At 38.3% G+C, this 18,280-nt stretch overlaps 1 protein-coding gene across 2 annotated transcripts in view; it reads left to right on the forward strand.

The window, feature by feature from the left end:
• The window catches only part of LOC114664902 (junction plakoglobin-like), a 50,705-nt gene that overhangs the window by 19,475 nt on the left and 12,950 nt on the right, over positions 1 to 18,280 (forward strand). The window contains exon 2 of one of the 2 annotated variants that reach the window (XM_028819216.2): positions 7,727 to 7,787. The exons of the other annotated variant lie outside the window; for it this stretch is intronic. The gene's annotated coding sequence lies outside the window, so the exon portion shown is untranslated. The remainder of the gene's footprint in view (positions 1 to 7,726; positions 7,788 to 18,280) is intronic. 2 annotated transcript variants of the gene reach the window in all.

Below are 18,280 nucleotides of genomic sequence, written 5' to 3' on the forward strand. Positions count from 1 at the left end.
CACCATGAGACCTAAGTCAGCCCTTGATGTGGTGCACATCCAATGTAGGGCAAACTTGGACAAACACAGCACACACATTTGTAATACGGCCAATTGAGAGGTGCAGGTGAGGTGAACTACTACTTTTATCTATTGTGTTTTCTCCATACAAGCAGATTTTATGTTAAATAACATTGGCTTCTTAAGTTTATATGCGCTGTCTGATCCACTTGTTAAGGATACGGGTACCATAATTATACATCTTTTTCTCTGACACTTTTTGTTTGTTTTAATTACAATTATAAGCGTATGTGTGGAAGAAATTAAAATAGTTTTTTTTTTTTTTAAATATATAACTGTTCTAAAGGAAACTGTTTAACATCATACCCTTGGTTTATTGTTTTTGTTATTATTGCATTAGGGTTTACTATGCTTATCCAGGGCCACTTTTTAACACCATTCCCTGGGTTTACTGTCTTAATATTTCAAGATGGTTGAAGATTAAATTTTACTAGCCAACCCGCGGCGTAGCATACGCTGCATAATTATGTATTGATGGGTGAACACTTCCTGAACGACACAGTTGTCCAAATGGGGTGGGTTTGTGGATACCACTGTGAGTGAATGAAAAGATAGACCTCTGGAGAGAGCAACATATAATTGTTCGTGACTGAAAGCGGGATCGTCTGTGACGAAGAAGTCCACGCTGGTGAAAGTTACTTCGTTGGTAGGGATAAGTGTCAGTACTTGCAGATTAAGGTGTAGCGAGTCTTCGTTGTTGACGCTTAATATAGCTTGCGTACTGAGATGTTCCAGAGTCACAGTTGAGAAACACTTTTTTAATGTCTTTTAAGCACAGGGGAAAAAATGAACATGTGAAACATCCGTAATGTGATAAGCCACCAAGAAAAGTAACATTGTAACAATGCTATCTATGACCCGATCTCTGTAAACAGAAGTGAAAACAAAATCGAGCCCGGTGTATTCTTTAACTGCATTGTGGCGCTGTAGTAGTGCTGCTGCTTTGCAGTAAGGAGACTGTGGAAGATTGTGGTTTCGCTTCCCGGGTTCCTCCCTGTGTGGATAGCGCTTTGAATACTGAGAACACCGCTATATCAATGTAATGAAGTATTAACAGGAAATTGTCTTTGTGTAATAGTAAAAGGCAAATTATCCGCGACAAACAAACTGTTTTACACGCTGCATACCAACCCGTGGCGTAGTATACGCCGCATAATCACACCGCTTTTTAAATGTTTTTTAAGCAGAGGGAAAAAAATGAACATTTGCAAAATCTGTAACTCTGCTTTCAGTAAGTACAATGCACACACGTTTAATTTGACGGCCACTTTTTGCCAGCTGTCTTTTCTGGTTTGGGCTGCTTTTGCAGTGTTACCGCTTGTGCATATTAAATCTTGAAATCCTTCGAGTAACTAATTAACTAACTAACACCAACCCACCCACACACACAGCTTCTGTGAAACAAATGCGCCCGTACTTTCATAATTTTGTTGCAGCCTATAGTGGAGTCAGGCACAGAGAAGGTCAGCTGCTGAGAGAGCGTCTCGACTGTTGCAGGGCCTGCATTGGTAAAGCAGGTGAGACGCTAATGGAACAGGGCTTATTGGTTTTTAAAGACTGCTTCCTTCATTGTGTTTTTAACCTCAGTTTTGAAGGATTGTTTTAAGGATCCCATGGGATACCCCTCGCAAACTGATTTAGACGCTGCATTCAGCAATTCACATCAGCGACAAACATGCCTCTTCTTACATGGTCCTGCCGCGTTCACCCTCGTTCTCAAAGCATACACACCGCCTGGTCATGTGCCCGCTCGCAAGAGCAACTCACGGAGACCCGCCCACCAACTCTAAGACCATGGCGTGTAAAACAGTTTGCGATGGTGGTGCGTGCGTCATAACCGGAAAGAATAATGAAAAGTCAACGTGTCTCAGAGGTGCATGTGGACTCCTAGCACAGACTAAAGCGATTTATGGGGTGGTCGGTGAGTTGTTGCGTCCGGGCACATGAGCAGGCAGTGGGAATGCCTAGAGAGCGAGGGTGGATGCGGGCCGGGGAATAAGGAGTGTTGGTGGGCGGGGAAACGTTTTCCGTGTTCCTGCAGGACCATCTAAGAAGACGCATGTTTGTCGCGGATGCGAATTGCTGTATGTAGCATGTAAAACAGTTGGCGATGTTGCACGCGGTCGTGCGTCGTAACCGAAAAGTCAACGTGGCTCAGAGCTGCATGTGGACTGTAGCACAGACAAACAGAAATGACGGCGTGTTTTCCGAGGCGTCGCGTCCGAGTTGGTGGGCGTGGCTCTGCGAGTTTTTGTCGTATCCAATGGTCTTAGAGTTGGTGGGCGTGGCTCCTTCCTGCGTGCTTTCATGGGTGTGGGCGTGGCTCCTTCCTGCGTACTTTCATGGGTGTCTTGCCCGCTCTAGCGGTGGCTTAGAGAATTATAGATATAGATGCTTCTAGTATTTAGACTTTATAGGCAATAGATATCATCTCTACTTTTTAATCATCAAATGCCGCTGCTGGGGGGCTTGTTTTGTTTCGGATGTGCTCTGTCTCTAGGTATGTCAGAGGACTGGGATTTTGTGAAGTGGGGTCCGCCTCACGTTGGGAGGCAAAATGGGGGGTGGGGGATAAGGGGGGGAGAGAAAGAGAGCAAGCAATATCTAATCTATCCTTTTAATCCTTATAACTACCAATGTAACAATAGGCTGCATAGCAATAACTTGTGGGAAAATTGGAAATTAAGGTTAAAGCTGTCTTCCTTCCAGTTAAGACTACAAAATGACATAAATTCAGAATCAATGTCTCCATGATAGGACAGTTAACTTTGTGAGCTGGAATGTTAAAGGCCTGAATCACGAATTAAAGAGAGAAAGTATTCACTCACCTAACAGGTCTAAACGCTACAATAGCATTTTTACAGGAGACCCACTTACTAATAAGCAAGGATCATTTCCGGCTGAAAAAAGACTGGACTGGCCAAATGTTCCATTCCAGCTTTACAAAGAAAACTATAGGTGTGGGAATTCTCATACATAGAACAGTCTCATTTGTGGTATCAGATGTAGTATCTGATCCTGAAGGGAGGTATGTGATTTTCATGGGCAATTTATTTAACTGTAAAGTGATTTTGATAAATGTTTATGCACCCAATGTCGATAATAGGGAATTAATGCAAAATGTATTTGCATCCATTCCCAGTGTGAACACTCATAAAATTATAATGGCTGAAGACTGTAATTGTGTCTTAAATCCACTCTTAGATAGGTCTCCTGTCATAGGGGTGATGACATCTAACACTGCAAAGACAATTAGTTTTTAACTGACCACAACATATCGGACCCCTGGAGGTTTCTAAACCCAAACTCAAGAACATATTCCTTTTACTCACCAGTGCATCATTGCTACTCAAGAATTGATTTTTTTATAGATAATAATTTCTTGTCTATGATTAAATCTTTCAAGTACTACGCTATTGTTATTTCCGACCATGCCCCTCTGATCTTGGAGCTACAATCATTATGCCTCACATACTCTTCTTGCAGATAGCGTCTTAACACACTTCTATTAGCAGACGAGAACTGTACAGAATTTATATCAAAACAAATCAGTTTCTTCCTAGAGACAAATACATCCTTAGAGGTCTCTGCAGGAATACTCTGGGAAACCAAGAAGGAATCGGAGCTAACCAGCGAAATTACTAGAATAGATCAAGAACATGTCAGGTGTCCAAGTGAGGCTCTTCTTAGGAAAAAAGCAGGCTCTGCATTCAGAGCTCAACCTTTTATCAACCAAAGAAACTGAACAACTTATTTTTAAATCAAGACATCATTACTATTAACACGGAGAGAAAGCTAAAAAGCTCTTAGCTCAACAAATCCACAAGCAAGAAGTTGGCAATGCAATCCCAGCAATCCCCAACACGAACGGAGATAAAATCATTGACCATAAAAATATAATGGGCACATTTAGAGACTACTATAAATCCTTATATTCTACTGAGTTTAAAGAAGACAATGCACAATCTAATGCATTTCTGGATACATTACAGATACCACAAATAGATACTTTTAGTGCAGAAAAACTGGATAAACCTCTGGCGCTATCAGAATTACTAGATGCTATAAAGTCGCTTCAGAGCGGGAAAGCAGCAGGCACTGATGGCTACCGTGTAGAATTTTAAAAGAAAATTCCTCTCTTATTAGCAACATTTACAGAAACTAGAGACAATCAAATTCTACCTTACACTTTTCGCAAAGTATTAATCACCGTCTTTCCCAAACAAAACAAGGACTTATTACGATGTGCATCATACAGACCAATTTCACTTCTGAATAATGATGTTAACTCTTTTAGGGCTAATTTTTTTTTTGTTTCTTTTCTCCCAGGGCTGAATATTTTTCCAAAAACTAACATTTTTTAAAAAAGAACACAAAGCAATTGTTTAACATATCAAATCAACAAAAAATATTTACTTTTGACAAATGTTACTGTCTTGCATATTGTATGAGCCTGCATACTCTATGATTTCACATACATATCACATACATTTTACACAGCAAAGTCTGATCTCGCTCAAAGCAGCCAATTTCAGTCATTGCCACATTGCACTCCTTACAATATGTGTTGTTTTGATGCCTATTTTTCAATTGTCTGTTGCTGCATTTTCTAACATATATTGTTAGTGTGTACTGTAGAGAGACAAGTCACCCATTTGCCATCGTGCCATGCCACTGCCACCAAGTTTTCTGCCTGCATGAAAACCGTATTGTCACCTCTTTTCATCTTCTGAAACTTTATGAACTTTATGTATGGCATTATAGCCTGGCTCACCCCATGGGATTTGCTTCTGTTTATTACAGAAGTGAATAAAACTTTGCAGCAGCACGTACCTAAGCCACCAGGGGACAAAACACGTTTGGACCAATGCTCCCTGAAATTATATCACCAGTTCTGTCCCATCTCTATTTGTAATGCCACAGCGCGCTTCATCTCGTCTTTCGTTGTGGGTTTCCACTTTGAAAAACGAGAATGCGATGCAAACGCAGCCCGCGATTCAAAAAAAATCTCTGCCTACCTGTTTGTCTCGTCTGACAGTAGCTGAAAAGCAGCATCAGGAGAGAGCAGCCTGAAGTACAGCAGCTGGTGATCTGTCGTGTCCAAAAGCAAGCCATGCCGTCTTGTAAACTCCGGTAGCCAGATCGGCTCTCAACGGATCAATGTATGTGTATTTATCCCATGCGAACCTTGCCATAGATGCATCGGCTGCGCGAAGGCACTCAACTGGCAGCAGATCCGCTGGCGCGGCATCGGCTGGTTTCTGATCAGCTGATGCCTGCTTCTAACTCTCTTGCTCGATCTCCTGATCACTGCCAATAAAGTCCGATTCTGAAAAATCAAGAGTCCGACTCCGCGATAATGCGCAAAACAACGTCTGCCAAGTGTTTTCTTTTCTGCACTTGCTTCGCTGCCTTTTCACATGTCGGTGCCATCTTGCCTTTGTTTACATTTCGCAACTCACGCACACGCAATGTTTATTTGCCGAGTCAACGAGTCTAGCATTCCTCCAAGCACAGAGGGAATGCCTGTGACGTGACAGTGAGATTTGTCGCCATTAACAGCTGATTGTCGCCCTCTATCCCTGGATGTCGACTTTTGTCGACATTCGCCTTCAACCCCTCCTGTCGACAAAAGTCAACATCCGCCCTAAAAGAGTTAAGATACTCTAAAGTCCTAGCTAGAAGGATGGAGAAAGTGCTGCCTTCGGTAATATCACAAGATCAAACTAGATTTATTAAAGGCAGACACTTATATTAACAGGCGTCGAAGATTGGAAGCGAATATATTCACCTGCAAAGTCAAGCACTCCAGAGATGATATCATTGGATGCAGAAAAAGCATTTGATATGATTGAATGGAGCTACCTTTTCACTGCATTAGAGAAATTTGGGTCTGGCCCGAACATTTGTGCATGGGTCAAACTACTGTATACCAAACCAGAAGCTTCAGTTTGTATTAACAATATTTATTCAGACTACTTTAAACTAGAATGTGGTACCAGACAAGGATGCCCCTTGTCACCACTGTTATTTGCAATCGCCATTGAACCACTGGCAGTTCACTGTCGAAATGCTTATCAGATAAAGGGGATTATTAGAGAAGGACTTGAACAGAAAATTTCTCTATATGCAGATGATATGGTACTGTATATATCAGACCCACAAAATACTGTGCCTGCAGTCTTAACAGCACTTACAGAATTTCAAAAGATCTCTGGTCTCAGAATTAATTTGAATAAAAGTGTGCTCTTTCCAGTGAATTCTCAAGCATACAATATTGGATTGGACACCTTCCCTTTTATTATTGCAGATCAGTTTAAATACCTAGGGGTAAATATCACAAGTAAACATAAAGCTCTTTATCAACAAAACTTCGCCGTCTGTATGGAAAAAATTAAGCAAGACTTGCATAGATGGTCAACCCTTCATCTCACTCTAGCTGGAAGAATTAATGTTAAGATGAATATCCTTCCTAATCTTCTCTTTTTATTTCAAAACATTCCTATATACATCCAATAAATCATTTTTAATCAATTAGATTCAACCATGACCTCATTTATTATTTATATATACATATCCAAGAGTGACCCTACAAAGACCATAGGCAGAAGGTGGCATGGCTCTACCTAACTTTCAGTTTTATTTCTGGGCATCAAACATACAAGCATGCTGGAAAAAATATTGCTCAGTTTCGAGGACTCGGACAGAATTTCTGCAATATTTAAAATTATTTTACAATCAAGTTCCAGCATCACTGGGTCACATGTTTTGGGCCTGCACCAAATTAACATCATCCTGGACAAAAATTTAAGTGCCTTTCTGACAGCCTTGCTGTCACAATCCCTCCTAACCCATTAACAGGTGTGTTTGGTGTTCTTCCATATGGGCTTAAAGTGGAGAAGGACAAACAAACTGATTGCCTTCACTACACTATTGGCACACAGACTTATTTTGCTAAACTGGAAGAATCCTAACTCTCCTCTTTTAAGTCAGTGGGTAACTGATGTTGTATACTATTTGAAATTGGAAAAAATCAAATTCTCAGTTTGAGGATCTGTGCAGAACTTTTTCAAAACCTGGCAGGATCTAATCAATAATATTTTAGAATAAGCCTCACGTCAGCTACATTTGTTGTTGAGAGCTGTCTCACTAAATCCACCAGTACCACCCATCCAGGTGACCACCTGAGTGACTAGCTTTAGGCACAGTTAACTGAGTGCTTTAATGGATTATTGCTTGTGTGGAGTTGCATGCATGCTGCTATTTACATGTTAGTTTGGTTATCAATGCAAGTTTAAAGCACTTCAGCCTCTTCAGTATTTCTTCCTCTAGCTTCTGGTTGTTGATATGCAAATTAGATGTTGTTTTTGACTTCCACCTGCTAATCTGCTTTAAAGCATCTGGAATTATAGCGTATCTGAAGTACATCCATTCATTGATTTTTTTATTATGCAAATGTAGGCAAAACCATTTTGAAAGGAAATGTTCTTATTTTTATTGTAAAATTTCCTTGCTATTTTAACAGAAGTAAAAGAGGGAACATCTAGTCTTAAGAAGAAATCTGTTTTTTAAAAAAAAAAAAAAAAAAGAAGGGAGGGGGGCATTTTACTGGTTGCCAATGTTACTCAAAATCATAATTGAATCTGTGGTGCCTGTGTTTCATTAGCTCTGCAGTTGCTGAGGAAGCACTGGCTCCAGGAGCATCCAGATTCATCCTGAGTTAATTGGTGAGGATTTTTTTTTTTTTTTTTTATTTGCCTGTGAGCTGTCGATCCCCATTTTACTTGAACATGGTCTTTTTGCTATTTTGCTCTCTCTTTACAAACTTGGAGTGAGCAAGGACACATATTTGAACTTTTATGTGCAAGTAACGTGCAAAGGAGATGTGTTTTTATGATTAAAAGTTTTGCACTACTCAAAATGTGTTTCCATTAATTTATTAGACTTTCTGTCCACTTGCAAAGGTTTAGATGCTGTCAAGGGAGAAGACATGAATTAAAATAAAATGTCACTTTCCACCTGTTGCAGAGTCATGTTCATAAGAATAGAAATATGTATAATGTTGAGCATGTGATTGGCTTACAATTAGATCTTTTTGTAAATGAGGATATGTTAGACTCATGTAAAACCGCTTCTGAGGACTAGTCATCAGTCTGTTGCACTTTTATGCACACCATATAAAATAGTGCTAATGATGAAAAATCTGTTTTGCTGTTGTATGGAGTTGGATTGACTGCTTTTTAATGTTTATTGATCAGTTAATTCCATTGGAACCATAATGTCAAGAGGCTTCTCTAAATTGCTTTTCTGAAGGGACCCCTCTGTTCCCTTACATAAGAGAGACGCCCACAGTACATTGTGGTTATATCCTTGCTGTGTCTGCTACTCACAAGGAAGTGTGGAATGTCTCTTGCTGTTCAGAAGCATCTGAATTCCTGACAGTCTGATCAAAGTTTCAAAAATATGAATTGTGGATGAGTGAGAAATTACTCACTGTGGTTTTTTTTTCCTCCTCCTTTTCTTATTCTTTCCCCCAGACAGATCTGTGTGTTTGTATGCTTTGTGTCTCGAACAAAGGACAAAGCTGTTCTGATTTTTAAAATCCCTCTGTCAGGCTAAATTAAAACAGGAAATGGTTTTCTGATGACCATATGCATGCTATTTAAATGGTCTTTTTAACAGTACCTTTTCCACATCCAACATTGGTTGACGTAAAACCGTAAAGTTATAGATTTAAATCTTGTCACTAGATGAGTATGTGACCCTGTGCAACACCCTTGATCTGCCTTAACACAAAACATGACTGTATTTAAAGTTATTGCTGTTGAAAATGCACATGGCCACATAGACAATCAGATCCTTAATCTTGGTAAACATGGGGCTTGTCTATGAATTACTTTTGATGCACTATGGTTAGGCCGAAAGGTTAACTTGCAGAAATAGCTTGAATTGTTCATTAGAATCACTTTTTTCTCATGCTTGTTGGAAAGGAACTCCTTGGAGAATGATTGGGAGAATCTACATTTATGTTTAAAGCAAAACTTGCTAAGCAGTTGGAGTTGGACAGTGAAGTAATCATGATTTTTGTGTACAAATACAAATCTGTAATCTACATCTACTACAAATGAGAAAGCTTGCATAGATTGAAAAAATAGCTTGCAGCAAAACATGTCGAACAGTTAAATGTCAAATGCCAAAGGGCCTTCCTGGTTTCTAAGTCTCATTAGCTACTTAGATTATAGTATAATATTTTAATCCCTGTAAGTTAACATATATACCTGTAAAAACAGAATAATAAGGCAGTTGGAAAATAGTCTCACCTTTTGAAGCATGGACTGTTAGTTTACAAATAGGACATTGGCATACAGTTTTCTGACTAAGCTGACCATTCTACACGTAATATGACTGTATGACCAAACTTTGACAGAAATTAAACCAGACAAGTAAACCTTAAATAGAACTTTTTTTTAAAGAAGAACTTTTCTTTATTTTTGTGTGAACTGTTTTGCTTTGAATTTTACACAAACTTCAAAAAAAAAAAAAAAAAAATGCTGGGATTGTGGAAATTACTTAAACATGCAGCTACAGCGTGTGTGACGAGACCCAGACCAACTGAAGAGGCAAGTTGCCTCTTGTAAGATGAAGAAGCTGACTTCTAGCTTAATGTTCTTGTTAACTGGTTCCTATAGAATTCACTTGTAAGTAAGGTACCTCTTTCAAACCCTTTTTTTAGATAAGAGGGTATAATGGAGGCATAAATTATAGCCAATAGTTAAGGTGATGACCATCAAAATTTAAATTGAGATTTTGCTCATGAATGGACATTCTTTTGGATGGTGTTTCTAGGTGTTTGTGTTGGAACAGTACTAAAAGTTTGACTTTGATTATGATACTAGCATTCAGATCTCAGTGCAGCTACCAAAACAGTTCCAAAGCAATTAATGGGTAACTCCAATTCCCCCCCAAGTATCACTCCCCCTTCTTACTCCAGTCTCCAGGGTGCACACTGCTTTCCTCTTGGTAGCATGAGGTGTGCAATCCTCAAAGCAATAAAATTTCCTATGAAGTCCTGATCTTGTTGAAGCCTGTGGGTTTGTTTCAAGAATGACACATCACCAACGTTTTTTTTTTTTTTAATAAACATTTACACTACCAATTGCCAAGGGATGGGGCTTAGGGGGTGGGATAGATTGAGAGGAAAGCTGATGTTTACCTCCAGTATTGAAATGGTACTATACTATTTTAAGATTTGGGTTTTTTGTACTTTTCAGTGATCGGTATACCTCAAAACTTTTCATGATACATATTTACATATAGTAGATCATAAAATACTAAAGTGACAGTCATTCATTTTGCTTATCTGGTCATTTTACTTTAGATGTTAGTGTTGCTGTACTAGCTGGCAATTACATTAGGCAAATCTAAGAACAATAGGTGCTGCCTTTAAAGCAGTAATACTACTAATGACTAACAAGCCTTATTATTTTATGCCTTTTGCTGTTGGTCTGAAGAAAGCCTCGCAAATCATACGTGAACCTGCACTTCAGGTTTTTTTTGGTTGTTGTGAGTACTCCTGTTCATGCATTTTATTTCAAATTGATAATTAAGTTCTGTATATATTTTTCCAGTCTTTCCACAGTCTTGCTCATTAAATGTCAGAATTCTGCACACTGTGGATTTACAAATCCCAAAAAAAGACAAGCACAGCTTGATGAACTGTGTGAACGAGGTTGGGATGGAGGTGAATCAATCAACTTCCTGGGTGTTTCCTATTTGAATTTTAAATTACACAGGTATTCATGTGCTTGGAAAATCTTAATCCTGTTTGTGCATCCTGTCTAGAAAGAGAGAGAATATTTTTTCATTACCTTTTTAGGGAGGTGTAAGCAATTTGTGTTATAAGTGCTTAGAACTCCTGAGTTGGCCACAGGCCTTGGTGGTAATATGATAATTATCAAACATTTTAAAGTCCTGTGATTGTGGTGTTTTGCTTTTCCCCCGATAAAGAGGTCTGCTTGGAAATACTCCTTAACCCATTTCCATTTGTGCTGTAACGATTTCATTCTGCTCACTTAAACACTTAATCAAGTGTTATTTGCAGCACTAATACTTCTATGAAGGAATTGGTTCATGTTGTGTAAGAACTACAGAATTTCAATCAGGATATATGCATCTAATTATCAATCAAGCCTGGATAAATTCAGTAAAATTGTTTTTCAGAAACATTTATATTGTCGAATATCCAGAAAGTTCATATTTTTTAATTCCCACTCTTTTTGTGTGTTTATTGTAAATGTTGGCTTAGTTTCTTTATAGTGACACACAAGAACTGTAGCTGACTTACAGCTTCTTGCATGTTAAAAACATAAACATCAAATAAATTAGCTGATTTCTTCTTTAATTGGTGACCATTGACAATTACTGGCATATGACTGATTTTCTTTAACTCCATTAAAATAAAAAGAAAATAAAGTTGTGATTTTTGAGAACCTTTTCCAAGTTATAGGCATTTTTTTGTGTGTGTGCTTTTGACCATGATAATAAAAATAATAATAATTCATTACATTTATATAGCGCTTTTCTCAGTACTCAAAGCGCTATCCACACAGGGAGGAACCAGGAAGCAATCTTCCACAGTCTCCTCACTGCAAAGCAGCAGCACTACCACTGCGCCACCTGTGAGATGAACACTTCTTCCTAATCATCTGTTATGCCCTCTTATCTCATTGGCTGATGGGAGGAGACTCCAGCTACTTTAATCCAAAAGTTTATTCCCTGGGCCCCAATGTTGCAAAGAATATAATGCATGTTCCATGAGGACTCAGTCCATATACAGGAGCTGATGGAATGAAATTCTGCTCAAGCACACTCCAGGCAAACAAGTGAAGGGCTGATGAGTCATGTGTGGTGATGTTGGCTTTAGAGCTACCAAAAGTAAAAAGTGAAGGTTAAGTGTAGTCTGTCCAATTTTTACAGGTATGTTAATTCACATTCTGCCTATGGAGCATGCTGTTATAATATTTACAGAATACAGTTTGGCATTGAAAAAGATGCCGTCTGGATGGCAACTTATGTTGCTCAAAACCTTTGCCATTTGGCAATCATTGTGTCTTATTAGATGTGCAAGTTACCCATTCCATGTGCACTAATGCACCCCTATTCCATCACGGATTCTGGCTTTTGATCTGTGAACTGATGATAACAAGCTGGATGGTCCCTCCCCTTTTTAGGTCAAGCGATGCATTGCTCATTATGTACCAAGATAATTTTGTATTTTGATTGTCACACCCCAGGACTGTTTTTCCACTTTCCCTTAGTCCATCTTAAATGAGCTCAGGCCCAGAGAAGGCAGTGATGTTTCTGGATCATACATATATATACTAGTAGTTGCTTTTTTTCATGGTAGAGTTTTAACTTGTATTTGTGGATGCAGCAACAAACTGTTCAGAGAATTGCTTTAGGAAGTGATCCTGAGCCAGTGCAACTTACTTTGCAATATTGTGTCTGGTTTGTAGTGCAGTGCCACCCGAGGGCCCAAAGATCACTGTCATCCACTGTTGGTTTTCGACCTTGTCACTTGTGTACAGAATTTCCTTCAGATTCTCTGAATCTTGTAATATTATGTACTGTAGATTAGGAAATCTCAATTCTTTGCTATTTTACGTTGAGGAGTTTTATTCTTAAATGGTTGCACGCTTTTCCTGCCTGTGCAGTCTTTCAGAGAGTGGTGAACTCCTCCCCATCTTTACTTATGAGAGACACTGCCTCTATGGAATGCACTTTTTATACCCAATCCTATTACTGATCTGTTGCCAATTAACCTAATTAGTTTTGAGTTATTCCAACAGGTGTGTGCGGGTGTTTTTTCAGTCTTTTGTTGCCCCATCGCAACTTTTTAAAAATGTGTTTCTGCCATCTTATTTAAAATTAGTATATATTTTCCATAAAACAATAAATTCAGTTTCAGCACTTGTTTTTTGTTTTCAGGTAAATACACATTTTAAAGGATTTGCAAATTGTCACTTTCAATTTTTATTTGCATTTTGCAAAGCTTTCCAGGATTTTTGGAAACAGGGTTGTATGACTACTTCTATATCAGACTAACAGCTGTAACATTAATGACACCAAAATATATTTCTACCAAGTCCTCTACCACAGGGGTCCCCAACACAGAGAACTGCCGGCAACAGAGACTCACTCAGACTTTTCAGAACGCTTTGTGGGCGGGGCTTTGCAGCAGCACAGAGGGAGGAGAGAGACCGAGGTGAGAGAGTATTACAACAAAGTATTTTTATGGTCCCGACAGTTTCCCCATATGACACGAGTCTATAGAAATCGTGTTACTACGAAGTACATTCAGCAGATGCTTTCATTACAACGAAGTGACCTTGAAATGCTTGAACAAATCATCCACAGAGCAGTTAGATCTGTGGTCACAGCTCAGATGTGCACATTTGCACAACGATCCCCAAAACAGAAACATTGTAAAAAAAAAAAAAATCTTTCTTCGAACTTTCCTCGTACTATTTTTTTTTTTTTTTTTGCTGTTTTTGTTTTCTATGGTTTTCAGTGATACCTTTTGCTTATTGCTTGTCAACATTTGAAAAACATCCATTGGAATTTAACTCATTGTCGCCCTCCTATAGAAACGGCAGACACGAAAGAAAGATAGCAGTGTTAATGTTTGTGATGTGCAATCTGTTGGAATGACAAATGCAAAGCATATGTCTTTGTTATATGCAAAAAAAGAAGAAAAATCTCGGGTTGCAAACGTATGCGAACTGCTTAATAACTTAATAATAATAGAAATGTTATGTAAATTGTGTACAAAACTGCCACACCCCCCACTGAAAAGTCCGTGGAAAAATTTGCATCTAATAAAGTGGTCCTTGCTACCTAATCCCATGTTCCATTTCTAACTTTATAGGACCTGTCCACACACTATTTTTCTTGTACAACTTATTACTTTTCTCACCAGTTCTCATCATCTTCATACCTTGCCTTCTCTTGACTCATGGTAGAGCTACATATAGCTTGGTCATGTGCAAACACTTTTTTTTTTGAAAGGTGTGTCTGTGAAGCTTGTGTCTTAACCTCTCTTGCTATATATGTACAGTACACCCTCGTCGCTCCTTCTATGCCTTTTCTTTGTATCCTTGTATCTTAACCTCTCTTGCTCTTTCTCTTTTGTTTGCATTCCCATAAAGCCACCTTCTCAGATTTTGCTATTTTGATGCAGTTTGCTTGCCTCCTGTCTGCTTTTCTGACTACCACCAGTAGTAGACTGGCCCCCATTCCTCACTGTGAAAACATAATTCCTATTCTCTGTTATGCTTCCCATCTTTGAATGTTACTTGGGTTGTGCCTTGTTAGTATTTAGCGAGCCAATGTCACTTAGTAAGAGCAACTTATTCGCTCTGTTGTCATCGAAATGCTCCATTTAAACTTGTTTTATATTTAAAAAAAAAAAAAAAAAAAAAAAAAAAAAGATCATAATTAGTAATTGGACTTTGTACCCCTCGTTTTATATTTTATATATACAACAACAACATTTATTTATATAGCACATTTTCACACAAAAAGTAGCTCAAAGTGCTTTACATAATGAAGAAAAGAAAAATAAAAGACAAAATAAGAAATTAAAATAAGACCACATTAATTAACATAGAAAAGAGTAAGGTCCGATGGCCAGGGGGGACAGAAAAAACAAAAAAAAACTCCAGACGGCTGGAGAAAAAAATTAAATCTGCAGGGGTTCCAGGCCATGAGACCGCCCAGTCCCCTCTGGGCAGTGTGTATATATATATAAATATATTCAACTGATTTATAGGAAATATTAGGTTGAATACAATTAAGTGTTAATATATAAGCATGTGAATATAACACTATTTTTGCATTCAGTTTCATTTTTTTCAAGCATAGGTGGATTCCTGCTGTTTTTTTTTTTTTTTTTTGTTTTTTTTTTTTTTTTTTTTTAATTCTGCATTTTCATGCATTGTATTTTAATTGAAAAGTCGTGCCTTTTCATCTAGAGTACGTAACCCATTATTTATTTCAATAATCCAAATCTTACTTTCCTCTGCTTAGCCATTTTGGCCATATTGTTAACCTTAGTGGAAAATCCAAAAATCATCCTTTACCAGAGTGACACTTTTGGCCAAACAATGTTTGTGTATCCCTGCTGCCAGCTCTGCCTCAGATAGTATTTTCAGCATGGTTTGAGAACATTGTATCCTGGCACAGATTATCCTAAAGCCACCAACAACTGACAAATTTAGGATTATTTTTTTTCCATTAACAAGATTTTGGTTAGAAATCCTATTAACTACATAAGGCTAATCTGCCACACTATATACCTCTTATTATTTATACTGATCTAAATCTCATTAATTCAGTTTTGGTTGTTATTGTATAGCAGTTGCCAAAAGAACAATTTATACTGTTTAATTCTGATAATTTATTTGGTAGAGTGCATTACATCATAATGAGCCTTTTGGATTTATTGTAGGTTCAAAATATGATTGAAGCTTTTAATTGAGCATCAGATAATATTAAATCTAAAATGGCCAAATATGATTCTGTATCCCCACCCCACTGATCACAGATTCCTCATTTCAATTTGCTTAATAGTAGAAAAAAAAATATATATTTTTTTTAAATGACTTTAACATCACAAGTGCATGGTGTAAATGTCCTTTTAGTTTTATAGTGTTAGCAATAACTCACAGCAAAAAAAGTGTTTTGCTTATGGTTGCACAGGGTAGACACAACAATATTCACCTCTTTAAAAAAAAAAAAAAAAAAAAAAAAAATTGCAAACCTAACTGAATTATTGCAATTAAAAATACATTGCATTCTTTTGGCCAATAATATTGACACCCATGTAGCTGACCTTCGTGTCCCCTCCCCCGTTTTCACTCCCACCCATTTCAGAAGTGACTTGCTTACAATTCACAAGAACAGGACACAGTATTGATAGTTTTACCCTACCACAACTAGCGGAAAAATTGACTCACTTTATGGCAATAATCAGGACTGATCTAGCAGCTTTGCTTTTTTACAATACAGTGCCTTAGGTAGTTGTCCCACACTGCCTGTACTTATGTATGCACACAGCAATGTCAAACATTGCTGCAAGTGATAAATGTACCACATTGTTTTGTGACAAAATAACCCATTTTCTATAGCAAAAAGGCAGTTCTTGCAAGAAACTCCATCTCTGTACCCATGCAATTTTAAACAACAAAAATGTTTTGTTACAGCTGAAGAGTTTTAGAATTGTTACGCTATTGGACTGCATAGTGAGTCAGTTTTTTTAAATATTTTTTGGAACCAGAATCTTATCTTAGAGGCTCCCATCAGCGCAAGAACGGTAGGAGTCCAGCAGTTAAAGGAAGAAACAGTCAAGCCTCTTGAAATCTATTGTTTTGAAACTGCTGCTCATCTTAAGGTAGCTGATTAGACACAGTCTCTCATACCAGACATGTGTGTGCATTTTTATTTTATTTTAAAATATAAAAAAAATAATACTTGTCAGCATGCATGTGTTTGTTGGATAGCAATTTTCCTTGCTAGGCATATCAAGAAGGATAAAGTGCCTAGTAATTTCTCATGGTGGGTAATCAGCCTGCCACCCCCCCAACCCACTTCCCAATGCACATGACCCTGAGAATCTGGGAAATGTCATTTCAGTACAGGGACACAACATTAAGAACCCCATTCTACTTCATTTTCTTAGTAAAAGTTTCATTGCTACATGTGCTCTATTTATCAAACCTGGGATTGGATTCCTCTGGCATTTTGATGGTAGTGCCCTGCATTACATAGCTAGGATTATCAGGTTTGGCGAACAAACCCTCGTTTTTGCTCAGTCTATGTGTAACCTTTAAGATGTTCATATGATTTTCCATTAGTAATGGGGGATATCTGCTAATCTATTTGTCCTGTGGATTAATTTAGAGTTTAATCCAAATCTGTCATTCTTGTAATAGTAGTCTTGTGTGAAACAGATTGTGAAGTGTAGTCCCTACCAAATAGCCACCTGAACATTTGTGGTTTAGTTTAGCCTTCAGCATGATGGGGGTTGAAAGGGAGGAACAGTTTTCTTTTGCTCAGACTCCCAGCTTTGTAAGTGTTGTCCCTAAGTGCTCCTTCTACACATTGAAGGGCTCCAGCCAGGCTGCTAATGGATTTTCAACAAATGCACTTCTCTCTGAGGCAGACGGGCAATGCTGTGGTGTGTTGTGCGCTAAGCTGCTGCGGGCTTCTTTTCATGTTTCTGCACACGTGGATGCTGGAAAAGCACTCTGGCACCATCAAGGCTAACAAGTGCTGCTTTAACCCTACGGCCTCTGAATAAGAATGTTTAAGTTCTCACAAAACCTTATTTGCATGCTTTACATTTGCCAGGATGTCTCTGCTGTAGTAATATGCTCATCACTCAGTGTGTTTTTTCTAATGTTAAAGAATGTGTCGCTGATCTCTTTTGGGCTGTATTCTTCAGACTCCCCCACATGCTGGAGATGGGTTCCTCCTACTTATAAATTCCCAGCGTAGTCTGCCGGCGGAGATGTCCGTCATATGGTGACAGCTGTGGAATGTGCCGGTGCACCAAATCTTGTAACTGGAAAGCCATGAGAGGCCCTCCAGATTCCGCAAGCTATTTTTGGGGGATGGTGATGGATGCAACCCATCCCCCCCACAACCATAAACTTGTTACATTTAATCTACCCTGGTCATGCAGGTGATACTCTAAAACTAATAGCGGTAAAATTTAACTTGGAGGTGTAGTGTGGAGGTGGCCACCTCTGCTTATCATATCATGATATCTGTATGACCTTCAATGATATGACAAGCTTGTATGAATTAATGTCCCCGATCATACTTGAGTTATAGTCTGAGAGATCTGACTTGGCAATACATGAAAACAGGAAGCGTCCATAAACCAGTCCACTTGTCCCTGGTGCCTTGTGATGTTTTTGTTAAATTTAATATTTATAGGTAATAAGAGATCTTGTTTGCTGTGTTCCTTTACTGATTTTTGCCAGATTCCAATTAATACTTAGGATACACTTGAAAATATTGGATTAAAATCCAAAATTGTATGTATCTATGTATTTGTGTTTTACAGCATTTATCTATTGCTTATTGGTCAAAAGTGCTGTGCTTTGTTTAAGGCAATATTTTACATCAGTTTCTCCATGCCCTCATCTTTTTCTCT

Source organism: Erpetoichthys calabaricus, chromosome 14 (genome assembly GCF_900747795.2).
Source record: "Erpetoichthys calabaricus chromosome 14, fErpCal1.3, whole genome shotgun sequence".
NCBI classification, from domain to species: domain Eukaryota; kingdom Metazoa; phylum Chordata; class Cladistia; order Polypteriformes; family Polypteridae; genus Erpetoichthys; species Erpetoichthys calabaricus.